At 36.2% G+C, this 22,972-nt stretch overlaps 1 protein-coding gene across 2 annotated transcripts in view; it reads left to right on the top strand.

Annotated features, from left to right (window-relative positions):
* PCDH17 (protocadherin 17) overlaps positions 1–22,972 on the top strand; it is a 120,943-nt gene that overhangs the window by 93,086 nt on the left and 4,885 nt on the right. The gene's annotated exons all lie outside the window — the stretch shown is intronic.

The following is a 22,972-nucleotide window of genomic DNA, read 5'->3' as shown; positions in this document are numbered from 1 at the left end:
AACCCTATCCAGCATGAACTCTAAGTCCTTAATCTCTTCTAGATATCAACTTGAGAAGTCCAAATATCAGCATCTAAATCAGGTGTGGCATGGTGCATCCTGAGGCAATATTTACTTCTTGCCACATACCTATCAAACTAGAAAACAAGTTGTCTGCTTCTAAAATAGTGGTGGAAGAAGCGTAGGCTAGACATTGTCATTCTGAAAGAGAAATTGGAAAGAATAAGGCATTACTAATCTAAAGGATCTGTGTGGATCACAACAAACTGTGGAAAATTCTTCAAGAGATGGGGATCCCAGAACACCTTACCTGCATCCTGAGAAATCTGTATGCAGGTCAAGAAGCAACAGTTAGAACTGGGCATGGAACAACAGACTGGTTCCAAATAGGGAAAGGAGTATGTAAAGGCTGTTTATTGTCACCCTGCTTATTTAACTCATATGCAGTGTATATCATATACTTTCCAGGGAGCCCTGTCGAACAATGTGGCCTCACCATGGTCGTATTATGGGACTTGGCCGGTCTTAGGATCTTGTGCCTGAAAATAGCCTGAGATGGCTCAGGTAGCAGAGCTAGGGTGCCAGTTCGTTCTCTGGCAGGGACCAGGACCCTAGGGCCCAGGATTGGAAGGAGACCAAGGGGGCAGCAGCCCTGGAGGGACACCAGTGCTTCCTCTTTGACCCAGCTCTTCCCCTGTGCTGTTCCATGTTTTCCCACCAGTCTCTGTTGCCAAAGTTGCTGCCCCAGCTATGAATATCTGCTTCTTCCAGAGAAATAAAGTTAGTTTCTATTTTATGTTAAAAAAACAAAATGCCAGGCTGGATGAAGCACAAGCTGGAATCAAGATTGCCAGGAGAAATATCAATAACCTTAGATATGCAGATGACACCACCCTTTATGGCAGAAAGTGAAGAAGAACTGAAGAGCCTCTTGATGAAAGTGAAAGAGGAGAGTGAAAAAGTTGGCTTAAAACTCAACATTCAGAAAAAAGATCATGGCATCTGGTCCCATCACTTCAAGGCAAATATTTGGGGAAACAATGGAAACAGTGACAGACTTTATTTTCTTGGTCTCCAAAATCACTGCAGATTTTTACTGCAGCCATGAAATTAAAAGACATTTGCTTCTTGGAAGAAAAGCTATGACCAACCTAGATAGCATATTAAAAAGCAGAGACATGACATTACTGACAAATATCCATCTGGTCAAAGCTATGGTTTCTCCAGTAGTCATGTGTAGATGTGAGAGGTGGATGATAAAGAAAGCTGAGCACTGAAGAATTGATGCTTTTGAACTGTGGTGTTGGAGAAGACTCTTGAGAGTCCCTTGGACTTCAAGGAGATCCAACCAGTCCATCCTAAAGGAAATCAGTCCTGAATATTCATTGGAAGGACTGATGCTGAAGCTGAAACTCCAGTACTTTGGCCATCTGATGTGAAGAATTGACTCATTGATAAAGACCCTGATGCTGGGCAAGATTGAAGGCAGGAGGAGAAGGGGACAACAGAGGATTAGATGGTTGGATGGCATCACTGACTCGATGGACATGAGTTTGAGCAAGTTCTGGGAGTTGGTGATGGACAGGGAGGCCTGGTGTGCTGCAGTCTATGGGGTTACAAAGAGTCAGACAGACTGAATGACTGAACTGAATCTAAAGGAAGCTGACAACACAGCAGTGGAATTTCCATTAGCTTTCAAGGCCTGAAAGTAATCATCTGTGTTTTTAGTGTGTCTTAATGCTTTGTCCTGACCCTCTGCACTTAGCTCACCCTTCCTGGTCCCCGCATCGGTATCCTCAGAAACCCTGTCCCTGCATTTTATCCCATATCTGTCCCCTTCAGTTCAAATTGCAGTGTTTCTAGTGGAATGTAATTGTCAAAAATATTTGTCTTCTGTGGATGTTGAGGGGATCCATGCCGTTAGATACACATCCATAGATTATTCTTTGATAATCCCATTCCTAATTCTGACTTCTCTTGAGATGATTGAGTGGATCCATCACTTATATGCCAAATATCTGTAGCAAATGACTGTCCACCATTTTCCTTATTTTCAGAGAATGCTATCTGGATGAACAGAGACTTTTCCAAATCAAGTGGTGGTTTCTTTTTGCTTGAAAGTCCATTCCTGTTAATCTCTTTCACATTGCGCTATCACCAGCAAGGAGAAACCAGACAACACCTAATGCACTTTGCTAGGAAATCTCCTCATCTAAATATCCAAGTTCATTGATTATACATTCTACTTTGCACAGAATAATTTGGCCAGGTTTTCTGCCACTTATAACAACAATTGCCTTCCAGAGTCCGGTAACATTCCCGTAAGAGGTCTCACAAGAAGCAACTGTACTGTTTGTACTTCTATCTACTTTCTGTTCGTGATAACCACATAGGTTTCCTCTAAGATGACAGATGCTTTCTGTACAGCTCTCCTTGGCTTCTTCCTGAGCTCTCGGCAAAATCACCTTTAATGTCCATATTTCTTCCAGTAGCTTCCTTAAGGCAATTTAAGCTTTTTAAAAAACATAAATTTCAAAACCTTGCATCTTATATCCGTCACCCAATTCCAAAGTCACTTTTACACTTTTAGGTTATGTGTTAAGAGTAACACCTCACTTCTGGTACCAAAATCATTATTAGTTACCTAAAGCTGTCATAACAAAATACCATGAACTATGTGGCTTAAAATAATAGAAATCTGTTCTCTCCCATTTCTGGAGATTAGTGGTCCCAGATCAAAGTATCTGAAGAAGAAAGTGGTAACCCACTCCAGTGTTCTTGCCTGGAAAATCCCATGGACAGTGGAGCCTGGCTCTCTACAGTCTGTGGGGTCGCAAAGAGTGAGATGTGACTGAGCGACTAATCCACCTAAACCAACCAACCAATTATGGTATCATCAGGGCTCTGCTCCCTGATGGCTCTGGAGGCAGACTCTGTCTCTAGCTAGCTTCTGGTGATTGCCAGCAATCTTAGACACAGTACTCCAAACTTAACTTCCATTTTCACCTGGTGTGCCCCCTGTGTGACTGTCCCCCCTGTGTGACTGTCTCTGTGTCTTTTTTTCTTTTTTTCCTAAAGGGACAGCAGAGTTTGGAGTAGGGCCAACTATCATCCAGTATGACCTCATCTTTAATTACATCTTCAAGTACCCTGTTTCCAAAGGTCATAGATTCTGGGTGGTAATGAATATTTGGAGTACAATATCCAACCCAGTGCATAACCTTTAGCTTCTTTATCTCTAATTTGGATGTGGTGCATTTTTCTGAATAAAAAGTCTATACTTTATGTGACTTTGGTTATACTATTTTAAAAATATAAGATATGTTTTGACTATATCTGAAAATTGTTAGATGTTGATTTCTTTTTTTTTTTTTTTGATTAAATATTATAGTGCCTTTTATACAGTAAAATGGTCAGTGGATAGAAAAAAGTTAAGTTTGTGGTAGGACTGAAAATTTAAGAGAATCATGTCAAATTTATAAAAGACAAATGAACCTGGTAACAAAGGAAGAATAAATGAAGGTTGTAGACAGTAATTTTTTCTCATCTATCTTCAGCAAGAACTAAATTGTCTTTTCAGAATTTTCAATTGAGTACATAACAAGATGACTTACAGATTAATTCTTCTTCTTCCCCTAAACAAATACTCTATGTGTTCTGTATTCTCTTCACTGTGCTAAAAATCACAATAGGCATTATTTAAACACGTGCATGAGGCAGACTTATTTTCAGGTGTTTCCATCTGTTGTGGGAATATAGTTTAAGAAGAAGAGAGAAACATACACAAATTAAACAGGAAGACAGAAGGGAAAAAAAATGAAACATCTGTAGGGCAACAGGGCAAAAAAAATGTTTGAGCTGCCCATTATTAACTACTCAGTCTGTTTTACATTGGATCCTGAATAATTACCTTGCAGGGGAGGGGCAAACAACAGATGTTGAATAAAGGTTGAAATAAGAAAATGAGATTATTTAGAAAATAAAGCTACTTTGGTCACCGGCAGGCTTTTTTTTTTTTTTTTGTCAGAACTTTTAGGCAGCAATCAGTTTCATATATTAACTGCACATTTCAATAACATTAATGCAAATGAAATGTTCTTTTTTTAGTCTAAGTTGATCAATATATACCTAAGTTAGGTAGAAATTCAGAAAAAGCAAACAAAAACCCCAAAAGCCACACTGCCTTAATTTTATATTTAATAACCTATTTTATGGTGTGTGGAAAAAGAGTAGAAAATGTTATGGAAATGCATATGTTCATCATTAGTACTGTCAGTACATTCTAAAAATCAAAAGTTTCTAGGCAACTGAGTAAAGTGTTAAATATATTACACATAGTCTGTTGTTTCAAGTACCAAATAACATATATTGTGTAACTAACATTAAGGAAAAAAAATGCAATTAAAACTATTAAAGCCTTACTGTCTAGGTATATTGGACAGTTTGCAAGTTTAATTTTGATCCTGCTTTTTACATCTTCTTTATTGAAGAAAAGTTTTTATTTTATTTAGGAAAAATGACTCTATCAGCATCACAAGGTTATTTTCCCTATTGTCCTAGGCATTCGTATAGGTTAACTTGCATGTTTCTATCTCATCTAAACTGAAATACTCCAAACAAGTAATTTCCTTCCAATAAGACTGTCTTTTGTATTTGGGGAAATGCCAATAACCATGTCCATAAAGACTGATCCATCTAGAGAATTGTAATATAAAATTTGAAGTCAGTAGAGAAGGATTCATGATTCTATTGGCCCTATTTTCCAGCTTGGCTTTTCTATTTGTTAACTAAAAATATTTTATTTTTCAAGCATTCCCGACTTTGCTTTCCTTTGCTATCCTCACCCTACACACCATCACAAGTAGACTTCAGTCTGTTGATCTGCCTCCTCCAGGTGAGCAATTTCTTCATCTGCTAGCTTTCTTTCTGTAATCCGAATTTTACTTGTTAAATGATGGCAGTCAGAGGACTAGACACACATACATTATATATACATATATATACACATATATGCTTACACATATATGTATATATATCCAGGCAGAACTTGTAGACTATTTTTAAAGGAAAATAGCATAGTAAATAAGTAATTTATCCAGTGATATCTGCATTGGTACTGTTAGTATACCAGGAGAATCTATCTGATATTAAGGATTGAAAAGAGAATATAAATATTTGTTTATATTGTTGTTCATATTTACTATTCTTATGTGAGTTTAAGTGGCTCAATTCTTAATTATTTAATATAAAAAAATCTACTTGCACTAATTTCACTCAGGAAAGCCTGTAGGTAGGAAGAGCAAAGGAAGAAATTGATGGAATGAAAAGTAGATTGGGACAAGAAAAGGGAACTGATTATTTTCTTTGGATATTATATGTGGGTATAGAGCAAACTTTCACTGTTTGGCACTGAAGAATTATGCTTTACCTGAGAAACTGGATCCCCAAATTCTTGTTTCCTTTTGGAAAGACAATTTCATTTTGTATTAGATAAGTGTTATTTTGTAGAAATGCTTTAAAGGCTCCTTTACATCTTACCTTGTAAAATGTTTACACATCACACTAATACAGATTTTTATACATATATATATATATATTTCTGTGCTTGAAAAATATACATGTATGTGATAACAGTATAACTACCACTGTTGTGTTTATTTGTGTAGCTTTACTGATGCCAGAAAAAGATTGCACCATTTTTGCATGGAAATGAATGGAATTTGGAGAGAAAATTTAAAAAAGGCCTTATCCACAGAACTATAGAGTCAAAAAGTTATATTTGTTCCTGATTTTGGAGGGTGAACTGGAAAGTTTGACAATGTGGATGTGCAGATATACTCTCTCTCTCTCACACACACACATACACACATCTATAAAAAGTCTTTTTTATTACGCTTAAATAGTTGTGATTTCATATTCATTAAATTGCTATCCACTTGGGTAAAAGAGTTTTATTTTCCAGTTCTGTGAAAATTGAATCAAAGATAATATTTATATCCATAGAGCAGTTCAGTTTGTAAAATGTACATTTCTGTGTGTCATTTTGTGTATTCTTAAAATTCTTTCTCTCTCAGTCTGAGACCCACTTTCTGTTCATGTACGTGGGTGTGCTCCCCGTGCCTGTGTGTGTGGGTGCACACCTGTGCTTTCCATGGCCAGCTTCCAGCTTGAAACATGGAGCCATCTGGGCACTGTGACTGAGCACCAGGAAAACCAGTAGGTGGTGTTACGTGGATTAGACCGTTTTTGTTTAATATTCACTAAATGGTTCTTGAAGATTTGTGCCCTTAAGCAAGGCTCCTTCCATTCATTTCCATCTGGTACAGAAAAGCGTTCCATTATCGTGTGTACAAAGGGTGCGTGCATAATGGTATGCACAGTTGCTTTTCAGTTGTATTTATTTGTTGATTATTATCGGACATATTGGGGTTATCTTACTATCTCTAACTTATATAGTTCTTTTAGAGTATCAAAATAGTGAAGCTAGTATAAAATTCTTCAATTTAGAACTCAACTGTTGGAGCTCACTGAATGCAATCTTTTCTACTTTTATATACAATATATATATTTCCTTTATTATTCTACTACAATTATTATATGTAATACAATCATCATATATATGTAAGTTATTCGGTAATCAGAATAACTCTCTTTTTGTTTAAATCACTACCTCCAAAATGTGTGGTTTCTCTCTTTTTTAAAAATATTTACTTATTTGGCTGTGTCAGATCTCAGTTGTGTCATGAGGGACCTTTTGTTGCGACTCACGGACTCTCTGGTTACAGTGCACGGACTTATTTGCTCTTTGGCCATGTGGGACCCTAGTTCCCCAACCAGGAATCGAACCTGCATCCCTTGCATAGCAAAGCAGATTTTTAACCACTGAACCACTGGGAAAGCCCTGAAAGTGTGTGGTTTCTATAGCTACAGCTCTTATGTTTACGCATAATAAGTAGTTCAGTGACCTAACATTAGACTGCATACTTTTTTAAAAGAAATGCTTAATCTCAAAACACATCATTTATATTTGAAATTTTATGCAAAATTATTTACAGATATATGTTATTAATAGTAAAATGACCACCTAATAGATAGGAAAGTTCTATTTTTCTGCTTACTCCTAATTTAGAAGTTTCCCAGTGTATAATAGTACTTAATACTATAATCATATTTATAATAATGACCTAGATAATTTTCTTCTGTGATCATGTATATTTTTATTGATTCAATTAATAAACATTAAAACATTTTATTAGAAATTTGCCAAGTTAAATAGTAAAATTTAATTTTAATTTAGCATGGACTTTGTATTTTAATACTAAGTAATATTAGGTTGAGAAACATACTCATCTGAACCTCAAAAATGAAAATAAGTCACCTAAAAATTTAAGTCACCTTATAGCAGAAAGTGAAGAAGAACTAAAGAGTCTCTTGATGAAAGTGTAAGAGGACAGTGAAAAAGTTGGCTTAAAACTCCACATTCAGAAAACTAAGATCATGGCATCTGGGCCCATTACTTCATGGCAAATAGATGGGGAAACAGTGGAAACAGTGTCAGACTTTATTTTGTGGGGCTCCAAAATCACTGCAGATGGTGACTGCAGCCATGAAATTAAGACACTCGCTCCTTGGAAGGAAAGTTATGACCAACCTAGACAGCTTATTAAAAAACAGAGACATTACTTTGCCAACAAAAGTCTGTCTCGTCAAAGCCATGGTTTTTCCAGTAGTCATGTATGGATGTGAGAGTTGGACCATAAAGAAAGCTGAGCTCTGAAGAATTGATGCTTTTGAACTGTGGTGTTGGAGAAGACTCTTGTGTCCCTTGGACAGCAAGGAGATCCAACCAGTCCGTCCTAAAAGAAATCAGTCCTGAGTGTTCGTTGGAAGGACTGATGCTGAAGTGGAAGCTCCAATACTTAGGCCACCTGATGTGAAGAGCTGACTCATTGGAAAAGACTCTGATGCTGGGAAAGATGCTGGGAGGAGAAGGGGACGACAGAGTATGAGATGGTTGGATGACATCACCGACTCAAAGGACATGAGTTTGAATAAACTCCGTAAGTTGGTGATGGACAGGAAAGCCTGGTGTGCTGCAGTCCCATGGGGTTGCAAAGAGTAGAAATCGACTGAGCGACTTAACTGAACTGAAAAATTTAAGATTAGAGTCATACTTTCTCAATTCAAGTTTCCTCTCCTTTGAGCAGACAGTTTATATTCCTGACTATGTGTCATGACATTGTATTAATACATTCTCCAACTGACTTAAATACTATAATGCTCTAAAGGAATGTTAGAGTTCCATTACAAAATCGCTGCCATTTCCTAAAGATTACAGAGATTTGCTGAAAAAGAATGTGTACAGATTAGACTTGTTAGAATTTGTTTGTTGTTGGTGGTGGTATTGTTGCTTGTTGTTCTTTTTTTGTTTTTCTTTTTTTTTTTATGATAGAATTGTCTAGTAAGTGTATTTAGGCCAGATTAAGGAGGGCTTTGAACAACAAACTGAGTAGTTCAGATTATGACTATTTTTTTTTTTTTCATTATGACCATGGAATTGTTAAGCAGCTACTCAAAAATGACTTTGACAGCACAAAGGATCACTTCTTTCTGAGACTGAGCATACGTATTTTTAAAGGGAAAAGCTCAAATACAGTATGCTCAATTTAAAAAAGACTGTCTCTATGAATTTCTCCTGTGATTTCAATATGGATTTCCTTTTAGATTAGTTTAGATTGCGAGTCTGAAAATAAAATAAGTTCTCATATACTTACAGTTATTTCCCTGTTATTATTACTCAGGCACTTTATGTTTATCATCTCTTCTATGCTTTGGGTTTAGTTGATTATTAATTAAACATCAGAAAATGCTCCCCAAGATAAGAAAGTACTTAAAACACCACTGTAGGCACCTTTTGATGTTTATACTGCATTATGTGTGCATATGTTTCATATCCTTTTAAAACACGTTTAATTCTTTGCTTTGATTCAAGAATAGCTTTTTCCAATAGTGTTTTGATGCTCGGTTTGATTACATATCAGGATGACCCAGAAGGCCCTGTATCCTGTTTCTGTATGTGAGTTTCATACTTTTTTCCCCAATACCTTTGCTTCAGTCTGATTTAATGATTACAAAATGTTAAAGCTATTACTAGGAAAATGGCCTGTTATTGTCAGTAAAACCCATGATAACATGCATTTATGTATATTTACTCTAGAACATGGATATTGAGTATACTGACTTTGCCTATATATTCATTCTTGGGGTTACCTACTCTTACAGAGTAAAAAACACCAGCTCTGTAAACTTGCAGTTATAGTAAATGTAATAAGAACTAACTTAATGATTTTAGAGCTGTAATTCCGAGAACAGGCTTTATTTAAAATGTCAATTAAAATGTCACTGTCTCTTTTCCTAGTGTTTATATATTTTGAACTATAATAATAGTAGCCATGATAGAGGTAGTATTAGCAACTTTGTGGTAGGAGTTGTTTTAGTATGATGAGGGCCCAGTTGTTTTGGTTCAAAAGACCTGTTTGTTTTTCTGAATCTACCTTGACTCTTTATCAAGTTTAATAGTTCTCTTAGAAAGATTTCTCTAACAGGACGCATTTTTGGTGAAAATACATATTTATTGTCATTGTGCATGTGGATACATTCATATTGAGCATATTTAGATTCAATTTATTTTAAATGATTGTAATAAGTAATTTTATAGGAATTATATATATTGATAATCATAGTTTCATCTATTTTCACCAGTTTTAAATCTTAAAAGAAAACATGTTTTGTATTAGTTATTTATTTTTAAAAATTACATTTAAAAGAATACTGACCCAAGACACTCATCTGTTCTTTTGGAACTATGTCCACCTAATTGAAGGTAACCAAACTGAAACTTTAGTTCTATCTCTAGAGTAGAGTTCTATGAATTTAATGAATACATTTTGGAGATCAGAATGTCATTAAAATATAACAGTATTAAAATCTTTTTTAAAAAATCCACCTTCTGGGGCTCCAAATCCTACTGTCAGGCATTGATTACTAAATAATAAGTAGGAGAGATTAGTTGCATCTGAGTTAACTGTTTTGTTTATTTGTCTCTAGCAATTAAAAACAAACCAATGATAGAAGCAAATGAACAGTGAGACTTACACTGGTAAATAGATGTTCATCTGAACAGAAATCAGATAGCAGACAGGACAGAAAAACACTAAAAAGACGATCTTGCTTGCTTCTTACAAAGCGTTTGGCTTAACATGCGTGTTTTCATTGACCTTCTTTGCCGAATTACCACTTTGCTAGGAGAACGACTTGAATTTTAGATGTATTCATCCATGTCATCAACAGTGGTGTCATTATCAGAGATACGGTTAGTTACACAGGTGATAAAACAGAAGGAAAATGTCTCTTCCATAGTAGTATATTTGAATAGTCTTGGGTCTGAAATTCACAGTATTATTTAAGTTGCTAGAAATTTAAATTTGTCCTTGTAAACCAAACAGCTTTTACTAATTACTGCACACCAGAGTGTAGGTTTCTCACTGCATATAAATCAGGAATTTTGGAAGTTGCATTAACCCTTTTAAGAATCTAATATTACAAAGACTTATTAGTTAATTCATATTGATGGAAGCTAGCAGATACACCATAAAACACTGAGGCAGCTACCTTAAATCAAAAGAGAGAAACTGGTACATTTGACCCAACCATGCAGTAGGAAAAAAAAAAAAAGACAGAAGGAGAACCTAGGAGAGAAGAAAAAACTTATAGATGCTGACATGTAGGTTTTTGTAGAATACTGTTTTTGTAATTTAAAATTATAAAGAGATAATTATTTAAATATAGATTTTAATGTCAATAACAGTATCATTAGTTTAAAAAATTACCTTAAGTGGAAAATATTCTGACTTCCATGTTTCAGTGCATATATGTCAGGTAGGATTTGTTTGTATTATTGAAAATGGTGCCAATAATAATAAGATAATTCTCAATAATAAATAGATAACTTTGGAATTTTATATAAATATAGTATTTAACAGATCTGATATTACTTTAAGGACTGTGTATCACATAGCAAAAGAGAGCTATTATACATAATTTTGTTAGGTCCTGGGATCGTTCTGAAAACTGACATTACATTCTCATAAATGAGCTGAGTAATTTGTAAGGAGTGGTCATCTATATTATAGATAGCCAATAGTATTTGATACTTTTCCAGTGTAATCTTCCTTTATATCCATGGTAGCATTCTGTTCAAATTCAGAAGTGAGACTGTTGAGTGTGTTCTCAAAGAATAGAGCATGAAAGAATATACCAGGACCTCAGAGTCTTGATCCTCAATGAGGCAGATAGATTAAAATATAAGAGGCATGGAGTAATGCTTAAAAACTAATACAATAGGAAAATTGAGGCATTATCTTTGTCCAAAATAGAAATGTATTTTGGAAAATATTTTCAGGAATTTTCATTTATTTTTCTAAGTAGCCAGAATAAATTTTGAAATGTTTCTGAGATTTAATATCTTCTTCATTTGTAACATTTTCCTTGCCTTGTTGGAGTATCATTACTTCTCTCCTAGATACCTATCAGAGAAGGCAATGGCACCCTACTCCAGTACTCTTGCCTGGAAAATCCCATGGATGGAGGAGCCTGGTGGGCTGCAGTCCATGGGGTCGCTAAGAGTCGGACACGACTGAGCAACTTCACTTTCACTTTTCGCTTTTATGCATTGGAGAAGGAAATGGCAACCCACTCCAGTGTTCTTACTTAGAGAATTCCAGGGACGGGGTAGCCTGGTGGGCTGCTGTCTATGGGGTCGCACAGAGTCGGACAGGACTGAAGCAACTTAGCAGCAGCAGATACCTATAATGATCTTATTTTTCTAGCCCTTCCGTCTTCTGACCTTCCAGAATACTTAATCTTCCTGATATGGGATCATATGCAATCTTATGGTTGGTTAATAAATAGCAGTTAGAACTGAACATGGAACAGACTGGTTCCAAATTGGGAAAGGAGTACATCAAGGCTGTATATTGTCACCTTGCTTATTTAACTTATATGCAGAGTACATCATGTAAAATGCCAGGCTGGGTGAAGCACAAGCTGGAATCAAGATTGCCAGGAGAAATATCAATAAACTCAGATATGCAGATGACACCACCCTTATGGCAGAAAGTGAAGAACTAAAGAGTGTCTTGATGAAAGTGAAAGAAGAGAGTGAAAAGTTGGCTTAAAGCTCAACATTCAGAAAACTAAGATCATGGCATCTGGTTCCATCACTTCATGGGAAATAAATGAAGAAACAGTGGAACAGTGGCAGACTTTATTTTTTGGGGCTCCAACATCACTGCAGATGGTGACTGCAGCAATGAAATAAAAAGACAGTTCCTCCTTGGAAGAAAATTTATGACCAACCTAGACAGCATATTAAAAAGCAGAAACATTACTTTGCCAACAAATGTCTGTCTAGTCAAGGCTATGGTTTTTTCAGTAGTCATGTATGGATGTGAGAGTTGGACTATAAAGAAAGCTGAGCACCCAAGAATTGATGCTTTTGAACTGTGGTTTGGAGAAGATTCTTGAGAGTCCCTTGGACTGCAAGGAGATCACCAGTCAATCCTAAAGGAAATCAGTCCTAAATATTCATTGGAAGGACTGATGCTGAAGCTGAAACTCCAATTCTTTGGCCACCTGTTGAGAAAAACCGACTCATTGGAAAAGATTATGATGCTGGGAAAGATCGAAGGCGGGAGGAGAAGGTGACGACAGAGGATGAGATGGTTGGATGACATCACCGACTCAATGGGCATGAATTTGAGTAAACTCCAGGAGCTGGTGATGGATAGGGAGGCCTGGAGTGCTGTGGTCTAGGGGATCGCAGAGTCAGACATGACTGAGCGAATGAACTGAACTAAATAATAACAGCAAATTTGAGAAAGCAGGAAGAGAGATAAAGTAGATGTAGGAAGAAAAAGATATTTTCTAATTCAGAATTATGAAATGCAGGATTTATATTGTTAATATAAATATCTGTTGACTCATCACACATTAAGGCTTTCTTTAGTTTAGAAGTGGGATGTAAGCAGATTGGGGTAGCCCTGGAGTTGGAATGATGGTGCCAGAGTCATGCCAGGTCCTTGGTGCTCTGTTGGAAACATATCCTGGTTGCAGCCAAAATGCTATATGTTTCCAGAAGTAGTGTTGATTTGAATACTACTTGCCCTGTGGCCATCCCAATTTTTTATATTCATAACTGTTGCTGAGGAGTGTTCCAATAGAGCTCCTAGAAATCTGATCCATGCAGTAAACTGCTCAGATACTTACATTAGGCTCCATGGCCTGCTGCACTAAATTTGGTCCTTTATTCACAGCTTTGCCACTTTCTTTTAAATTCTAGCCAATTTTTCCTTTGTAATTTTGTTTTTGGTATTACAGTCTATGTCCTTCCACCTATGCAGCTGGTCTCTCATTATCCCGTGAAGCGCACATTTCTCTGTGATGACTGTTGCACGTTCTGCTGTCTTTACCTAGATCACACTCTCCCTACTCTCCACCGTCTGTTGAAACCACGATCATCTTTTGAGTTGCACATCAAGCACTATCTCTTGTACAAAGCCTTTCAGAATATTACAATCTATGCTTTTCTCTGCATTTCTGTCATTTGTTTTCCTATCAGTTCAGTCAGTTCAGTCGCTCAGTCATGTCCGACTCTGAGACCCCATGAACTGCAGCACGCTAGGCCTCCCTGTCCATCACCAATTCCTGGAGTTTACCCAAATTCATGTCCATTGAGTTGGTGATGCCTTCCAACCATCTCATCCTCTGTTGTCCCTTTCTCCTCCTGCCCCCAATCCCTCCAAGCATCAGGGTCTTTTCCAGTGAGTCAGCTCTTCTCATCAGGTGGTCAAAGTATTGGAGTTTCAGCTTCAGCGTCAGTCCTTCCAATGAACACCCAGGACTGATCTCCTTTAGGATGGACTGGTTGGATCTCCTTGCAGTCCAAGGGACTCTCAAGAGTCTTGTCTTCCCATAACATATATGTCTTCCTATAACATAGTTTAAATTATAATTGCTCATGAATTATTTTCCCTATCCTAATTTCAAATCAAGTTTCTAGCTTCCAGTCAAAATGTAAACTCCTTGGTGAAAAGATACAGCCTTCCAGACAGGTGAATTTTAGAGGTGGATAAATATGCATTCATTTAGCACACCGCTTTACTTGACATAACACCTATTCCACAAAATTCTATCGAAGATGCCTTGCTTAAAAACTTCCAATGCACAAAGCTGGTGTTTAGTTCATTCTTACCTTATGAATGATTGAATATACTTTTTTTTTTTGACTGCTGAATCACACACATCTACTACTCTCACTGAATTTGAGCTGTCTTTAATCTGGTGGAGCATTTGAGTTATATTGTTTCCCTTGAGAGGTCATGTCAGAGTCCTTTATTCAAAAAACAAAAGTAAAAACAAACAAACAAACAAACAAAAAGCCTTGTTCCAGTTACTATAGAATTGAGCTTCAGAGTCAGTTCTCCTCAGGGTACCTGTTAAGAAAGAGATGGCCCCATTTATCTGTAACTTTACTTCCAGGGTTCTGCTTCTGCCCCAGGTGATGACTGCATCTCTGGGATGGGATCAGGGGAGGGGAGCAGCTATATTTTGAAAGTTAATTCAGAACAGTGTGCCACCAGACACAGTTACATTTGTGCCACAGGTTCCCAATGCATGGTCTAGACCCTCATTTTTTGATTTTTAATTTCTGGTGCTTCCATATCAGATTTCCTATAAGGAAATAAAATCCTTTTGCTTTTATCCCTTAATATATATTCCCCTTTAATTTCTTTTTTCTTCATCTCAGAGCATTATCTGTGATTGTCAACATTTATACCAGAAAATTCATTCTGGGAGACCTATTATTATGTCCAAAGGGTCACAAACACTTGAAACCATCCCTGAAGCTGTCCAGGTGCATTGAATAGTAATATGAATACTCCAGGCACTCCAGATACCCAGATGCAATTGCATTCAGTTGAATGTGATATAGATCAGTGGTTTCTGGTGTCTGAATGCAGCCGGGACAATACATTCTGAAACATTGTATGATGCAAGTGCTCACCAGAGGACTGGTACTTCAAAGTTGTAGCGGTTTTGACTATTTGATAGCATTATACCAACTTCCTCTTCAAAATGTGCTCTCTGCCTATCAAAAGCAAATAAATGACATTTAACAACTGAGGTCAAATCTGGAAGCCAAATTGGCAGTACACCCACCTAAAATATATACGTTTATCTCATAGTATTTTTATTTTATGAACTATGTTCCTAAATCCAGGAAACAATTTAATTCCTGGAGTCTATACACAATGTTATATCATGATATATCACCGGCAAAATGTAACAGGCATCCTCAGGAAATGAGCAAACGAGCATGTTGTAATGATACATGATCTTACATTAAAAAGCAAAAGAAGCAAAAACACATCCCACATCTATGCATTTGTATATCAGTTATTTGATGAGTAGAACAACCTAGATCACTGTGCACAAGTGAGAAACACGGGAAATACAAGGCAATAGATGAAAGATCACTTAGCTAAAGAAAAGTGACTGTTCTCTGATGCCACAGTTTCCCCCTTTTCTTCCCTGAATAAGGGATACACCAAGCGTATTAAAAATTGTGCTAAAATTAATCCTGGCAGTCATGTGAACACTAGCAGAAAAAAAAGTGTGATAAAATTATTAGGATACTCCTTTTTTTTCCCTGACACAGAGAAAGATGTTTTGAGACAACTTTCTAACACTGCCTTGGGAAATAATATTGAAACTGGAATTTTTAGCCACTTCATAGTTAGATAGAGGGAAATCAGAAGGTTTATTTTTAACTAATGTGCTAGTAAATGGAACATAGAAATCATAAATGAAAATAATTGAATGAATAGATTGTTAAAGTGCTATTTATATGGAATGACTCACCCTATCATCGTAACAAGTGTAAGGAGTTTACAGGATGGTAAAGGGAAATAAAGATTGCAGGAAGAAATATCAATAACCACAGATGTGCAGATGACACCACCCTTATGGCAGAAAGTGAAGAGGAACTAAAAAGCCTCTTGATGAAAGTGAAAGTGGAGAGTGAAAAAGTTGGCTTAAAGCTCAACATTCAGAAAACGAAGATCATGGCATCCGGTCCCATCATTTCATGGGAAATAGATGGGGAAACAGTGGAAACAGTGTCAGGCTTTACTTTTCTGGGCTCCAAAATCACTGCAGATGGTGACTGCAGCCATGAAATTAAAAGACGCTTACTCCTTGGAAGGAAAGTTATGACCAACCTAGATAGCATATTCAAAAGCAGAGACATTACTTTGCCAACAAAGGTTCGTCTAGTCAAGGCTATGGTTTTTCCTGTGGTCATGTATGGATGTGAGAGTTGGACTGTGAAGAAGGCTGAGCGCCAAAGAATTGATGCTTTTGTACTGTGGTGTTGGAGAAGACTCTTGAGAGTCCCTTGGACTGCAAGGAGATCCAACCAGTCCATTCTGAAGGAGATCAGCCCTGGGATTTCTTTTCCAGTACTTTGGCCACCTCATGCAAAGAGTTGACTCATTGAAAAGACTCTGATGCTGGGAGGGATTGGGGGCAGGAGGAGAAGGGGACGACAGAGAATGAGATGGCTGCATGGCATCACTGACTCGATGGACGTGAGTCTGGGTGAACTCCGGGTGTTGGTGATGGACAGGGAGGCCTGGCGTGCTGCGATTCATGGGGTGGCAAAGAGTCGGACACCACTGAGCGATTGAACTGAACTGAACTGAAAGGGAAATAAGTGAATAATCATCAACATTGTCAAAAAAGCAGAGAATGGTTTATGGTAGAAAGCTGTCGGTTCATAGGCTGTTATGAATTGTGTCAATTTACTGAAAGATACATTTTATTTGAGGTTATTGAACTGTATTCTGACTAGAATTTTAGTTAGTATTGGTGTTTTGTATTAGTATTTAGTACTTGTATTTTAGTGTTGGTGTTTTTTCTGTTGGAATGTATTTGGATTAATTGTAATTTGTTGTGTTCATAGAGAAGTGTGCATCCTTGTGTGAAATTGTCTGTATGTGTGTGTGTGTGTGTTTGTGCTGAAGAAAGAAAAAAACAGCAAAGCAAGATGTGGTTACATCATTAAAAACTTTCAGTAGAAAACTGGTATATATGAACTGTCTGTGTAAGGTTCTGGTTTGTCATTGTTTACTGACAGATAATCTGTGAGAGGGGTCAATTTAGACTCTGCAGAGTTCATCTCCAGAACACTTGGGCCAGCCACAAATATAGATGGGTGCCAGCTCCCTGCTTTCCCAGACAGCTAATTAGGTGTTATGAAAGCTTACATTGGTGAAAGAAGGTCAAGTGAGAAGTGACGTCGCTCAGTCCTGTCCAGTTCTTTGCGACCCCTTGGACTGTAGCCCACCAGGCTCCTCCATCCATGGGATTTTCCAGGCAAGAATACTGGAGTGGGTTGCCATTTCCTTCTCCAGGGGATCTTCCTGACCCAGGGGTCGAACCTAGGTCACCCGCATTGCAGGCAGACTTGCAGGCAGACGCTTTACCATCTGAGTCACCAGGGAAGCTCGAAAGAAGGTAAACTAGAGATAAAAAAGAAAACTGAGAACAAATGAAAAATGAACTTCCATTTATAGAGTTGTCTACTTGGAAACAATTCTAATTTTAAGATGCTGTTAGAAACAGGAGCAACCACGACACTAACAGAAGAGCACTTTTCCTATTTAAAGCTATTTACAAAACAGAAATAAAACTATTCTGTTGACAGTTATGAAGCACAGAAAACTCTCTCAAATGGCCTTCCCCCACAACCACAGCCCTTCAGAGCTTCCTTAATGTTCTGATTTATGGATTTTGCTTTTCAGATTTCTGTGACAGAGACTTCATTTCATCATTATAAAAAATAAATCAGATGCGTATGTGAGACTCCTATTCCAGAAATAATATGCATGTTTTCAGATGTACAAATATGTGGGCTCCAGAGGCAGCAGGCAAAGCTGAAACTAAGGGGAGGAAACTCTTTTATGTTTTCTAATATTTCCCTAAGTGTTAACAAATTAGTTGCTAATATCTCTCTTTGGGCGGTGTGGTATAATGCTTTGAAGACAGGGAAAATAAGCTTATCTTATAATTTACTTCTTGAGTGATACAGATTAAAATAAAGAGATAGATTTACTCTGAAGTAAGAAATTTTATGGACTGGTTCCTCAATATGTTTCCTTTGCGGTGAACACTACAGAATCACAACACGCAAGGATTTTTTTTCCTCTGACTTTTCCCAAAACAACTATATTCAACATATGCCCTTTAATCTTTAGTAATCCTTGCTGGCTTAAATAGTGCTTTGACTTCAAATTTTAGTCTTATACATAGCGGTTGTTGGCACCTCTTACCCATCTTGAAATGGCTGTGCACTCTTAATGATGTAGTGACATCACAGTGTTAAGATCACGTTATGAACGTTAAGTTCTGGTAACCTTTGTGGAAGATTGCTAAAATCCAATACTTTGGGGACAGATAATTTCATATATTACCTAAATCTTTTTTCCTCACACATATGTAACTTTCACAGTGATTGTTCCTTTGAAGGTATATTTTGGCAGAAAATGATTGCTTGCCTAATATCTTTAAGATTAAGTTGTTAAACAGCTTAGTCTAGGTTTAAAAAAAGATCGAAAGAGCTTTCAGATTTGTCAGCCAATATGAATATGCAAATTTCAAACATCTTTATTTCTAAATCAATTTGAATTATATAAAATTTTAAAATCAGTAGTCAAGTTGTTTATTCAGTCAGAGATTTCACACTTAGTTGAAGGGAAAAGGAAAGATTAAAATGTTGTTTATTGGTGATTTTAAATAAAAATATTTATGCATGTAAATTATATATAATGTTTTGTAAATTATAAAAATGTTCATATATATATGCTTATAGACATATGTCTTTTATATTACTAATACATAACTTTTATATTACTAATATATAACTTTTATATTACTAATATACAACTTTTCTGTGCATTTCATTCATTCATCTGTGTTTTTCTTATGGTAGTTACTGATTTTTAATTTTCAGGGATACATTGGAAATGCATTTGGGTTTTAAAACTTTGTTTGGACTATCTGCTGGAGTAAGCTCAATTTTATTACACACATACAAATAGAGATTTGTACGTGTGTGTGTGTAGTTTATGGTGGCAGCTGAATTGCAAGTACTTCTAGTAATTTGAGTGACTATATCTTTTGAAAAAAAAATCATATAAATTAAAATTGACCTAATTAAGATGACTATGTTTAGCTCCCTCCCCTTGGGATCTTAAATAATAGCAGATGTGACTATGGTCGTAAAGAAAGTGCTACTTGCTCAGCCATTTCCAGCTCTTTGTGACCCCATGGACTGTAGCCCACTAGACTCCTCTGTGCATGGAATTCTCCAGGCAAGAATACTAAAGTGGGTAGCCTTTCCCTTCTCCAGGAGATCTTCGCAACCCAGGGATTGAACCCAGTTCTCTTGCACTGCAGATAGATTCTTTACCATCTGAGCCACTAGAGAAGTCCATAGTAGTATAGGAAGTGATTCTTAATAGTAAACAAGAATTTAAATGTATGCAGGTGTCACATGGTCCTTCTGATAATTATTCATTTAAAAGATTAGGCACTGTAAACTTTCTCTATAGACAGAACTGCCCATATTTCCAGCTGTTGGACTTCAGAGTGGTTTTCACTTTGCAATATAAACATGCTTACCTCTCGGTTACTCTCATCTGTTTACTTTTTCGATTATCCGATATTTCTTGGCAAAGGGTGATTTTGTGAAAGAGTTATCATGTTATATTGAGGAAAGGACAAAAAATAGGGTAAATTATTTCTTTGTAATACCAGATTGGCCCAGAAAAAAAAGTGAATCTTGGATCAAAGTTCTCTAAGTTTGTTTTCTGTCCAGGATCCCTACATTTTTTTTTTTTTTTGATGCAAATATCTAAACTCTGTAGATAGTGGCTGTCTATATAACTTGCTTCTTTTTTCATTTTTATAGTTCATAATTCAACATATCTATTCTGGAATTCATTTCCCCAAGGTACAGAAAGAAGTTTGATCTACCTCTAAGGCTCTAGAGCTGGAGAAAATCCTCTACGTTATTATCCTTTATTATACACACTTAGTTTATTGAGGGGATTTTAAAAATTATAATAGAAGGTGTGCATAGCAAAAATACTCCCAATATGACTCCTCTTCCCTTAAGCCTCTAATTCCTCCCTCCATCCCTCTCTCCTCTCACTTAGCATTCCTTCTTCCCTCTCTATTTCTTTTTGTCTTGCTGGTCAGTTTTGTTTTTTTTTTTTCTTTTTTTGGTCTAGCTGGTCATTCTTTATTTACTACCAATGTCTCTTTTATGTACCAACCTAATCATCTATTTATTTATGTTACTTCAGAAATAATTTTACTTTCTCATAAATTATTTGACCCTTGTCAATTATAATTCACTTTCTGCTCATAGTTTCTGCTGTTTATACAAAAGTGTCCATTTAATTTTCTTCACCATCTGTGAACTGCTGCTATCAAGTCTATTGCTCAGTCGTGTCCGACTCTTTGCGACCCCATGGACTATACAGCCCATGGAATTCTCCAGGCCAGAACACTGGAGTGGGTAGCGGTTCCCTTCTCCAGGGAATCTTCCCAACCCAGGGATTGAACCCAGGTCTCCCACACAGAACACAGATTCTTTACCAGCTGAGCCACCAAGGAAGCCCAAAAGTGAAGCTGATTCCTCCCACTTTCCAACCGGAGACCTTGCACATGTTAGGGGAACATGATAACCGCTAAACTGGGGAAACCACAGAGTTGTGGTTTCCTTAGTGTAGTGTCTGCTATCAAAATTACAGTCTAATCCCAAGGTGAACAGCATGTAATGTATCATTATCAGTACTCGAAATTTTCTCGCTCGGTTGTGACATGAAGTTGAGTAGTAAAACTGCAGAGTTTATGTTGATGGTTTCAGATTCAAGGTCGATTTATACTTTCATACATCTGCATTATTCTATCTTTTTCACTCTCTTCTTAAATTCATATTGAATTCATTCAGAGCTGGGCTATCCAAATTGCTGAAACTGAGACCATTCAATATTGAAAAATAAAACTATGTTAGTGTATTTCAAAGAGAGCGTATGGGTTGTAAATGGTTTTTAAAAATCACAAATCTAAAAGATATAGAAATATTACCAAGTGAAATGGATGGTTAAGTTTTTCACTGGATCTTTGAAGAATAAAATTAGTTGAGTGAAATGATACATATGTTTTTTTCTAAAACTTACTGACACAGGTATAATATTGATGATTTACTTTCAGAATACATAAACAGACACCTGATATTAAACATTTTTGATATCCTGTTGTTTAAACCTTACTCTACTTTAAATCTGCACAGGGAGGCTTTCCAGAAAATTTCCTAGCTTCTTCTGCTTCTGTTTGTGTCCATCTGTCTGACAACCTTTCAAATCATAGAAAGTATTTGAGTTTGTGAGTAGATAGTAGATAGTTTAGTTTGAGATTACATTTTAGCATTCTTGACTGCGTTACCTAATAAGCTTAGCATATTCTTTTCACTGCTTAGGTAAATGTATTTTAAGAAGAAAGACAATTAAATAGGGAAAAGCCACCTAGATACTTCTTTTTAACATTTCATGTGTGCATGATACATGCTATGAAATATCATAGAATTTTTGTTCTGTCAAAACACCATTTTGATTCCTTTCTACGAGTTTATTTTCATAGAAAATTATTTTATCCTAAAATCTTTTGAGGTAAATTAAGTTGTGGTTTATATATTTTTTTTCTTTTTGGATAAGGAATTATTTATGTGTTTTAAATACAAACAGATTTTGTATATGACTTTTAAATGTAACTGTATAAATTTATCAGTGCTGTTAAATTTGCTGATTTTTCCCTTGCACATAGGACACTATATATTATAGAGATCCTCTTGCATCAATTAAATGGTAATCCCAAGAGTTCCCAAATGTGTAGGGAATTCTATTCCCATCACATGGAGTTAAATTGTAAATATCCTCTCCTGAAAAAAAAACCCTGTTTTAAAAAAGATCATTAAACATAAGGAGGACAATCATTTGCTGATGAAAGGGAAAACTGGGAAGATATAGTTCAAAGTTATAGCTTAAAATATTGAATTCATGGACTGTTGTCATAGTGAAGGAATTTTCTTTCATATTTTCTTGTTCAGCATCTTTGAAACAGTGGTAATTAAAAGAATGGTTTATTTAGATTATCTACATGTTATTGTGAAAGAGAAGCGAAATTCTCCTAGAGCATTACTATTTACGAAATCAAGATTTGTCATTCATTCTGAACTATATCTGTTGACTAAATCCATTTTCACTTACTTACACCAAAAACAAAACAAACAAAAAAAATTGAAGTGAGGAAACCTGATTATGTGATTCATCTGCAAATCTACTACAATAGGACTATGTACATTTTTGACAAGGTTGTTTATAACACATTTGGATAGAAAATTCTATTTGCTACTCTCAGTAGGAAAAGTAGGCTTTTAAAGGAAAAGTTTTATTTCATGACTGTTACCAAAATAACAATTACAAGCAAAATAGGGATAAAACATGGAAAAAAAGAAAAAAAAAACAGGTTAGGACTTGGTATGGAAGTTTGCAATTCAGTTTCTGTACTGTTATTTGATTTGAAAAATTAATCCTGGCAATCCTTCTTGAAGTTCCCTGTTTCCAGGATGGGTTATACAGAACAAAGACTAACTGATATCCCCAGGAGATTAGTTTACAGTGATGTTCTATTCTACTGACAATGAGTCTCCAATGGCCACTTTTTACTTCTTTCCAGGCTATGGGAATTCGTTGATATCTAGAGAATAGACTTAAATAAAACCATT

The sequence above is a fragment of the Bos javanicus genome, chromosome 12 (assembly GCF_032452875.1).
Source record: "Bos javanicus breed banteng chromosome 12, ARS-OSU_banteng_1.0, whole genome shotgun sequence".
In the NCBI taxonomy this organism is placed as follows: domain Eukaryota; kingdom Metazoa; phylum Chordata; class Mammalia; order Artiodactyla; family Bovidae; genus Bos; species Bos javanicus.
This window is presented reverse-complemented; position numbering and strand designations above follow the sequence as displayed.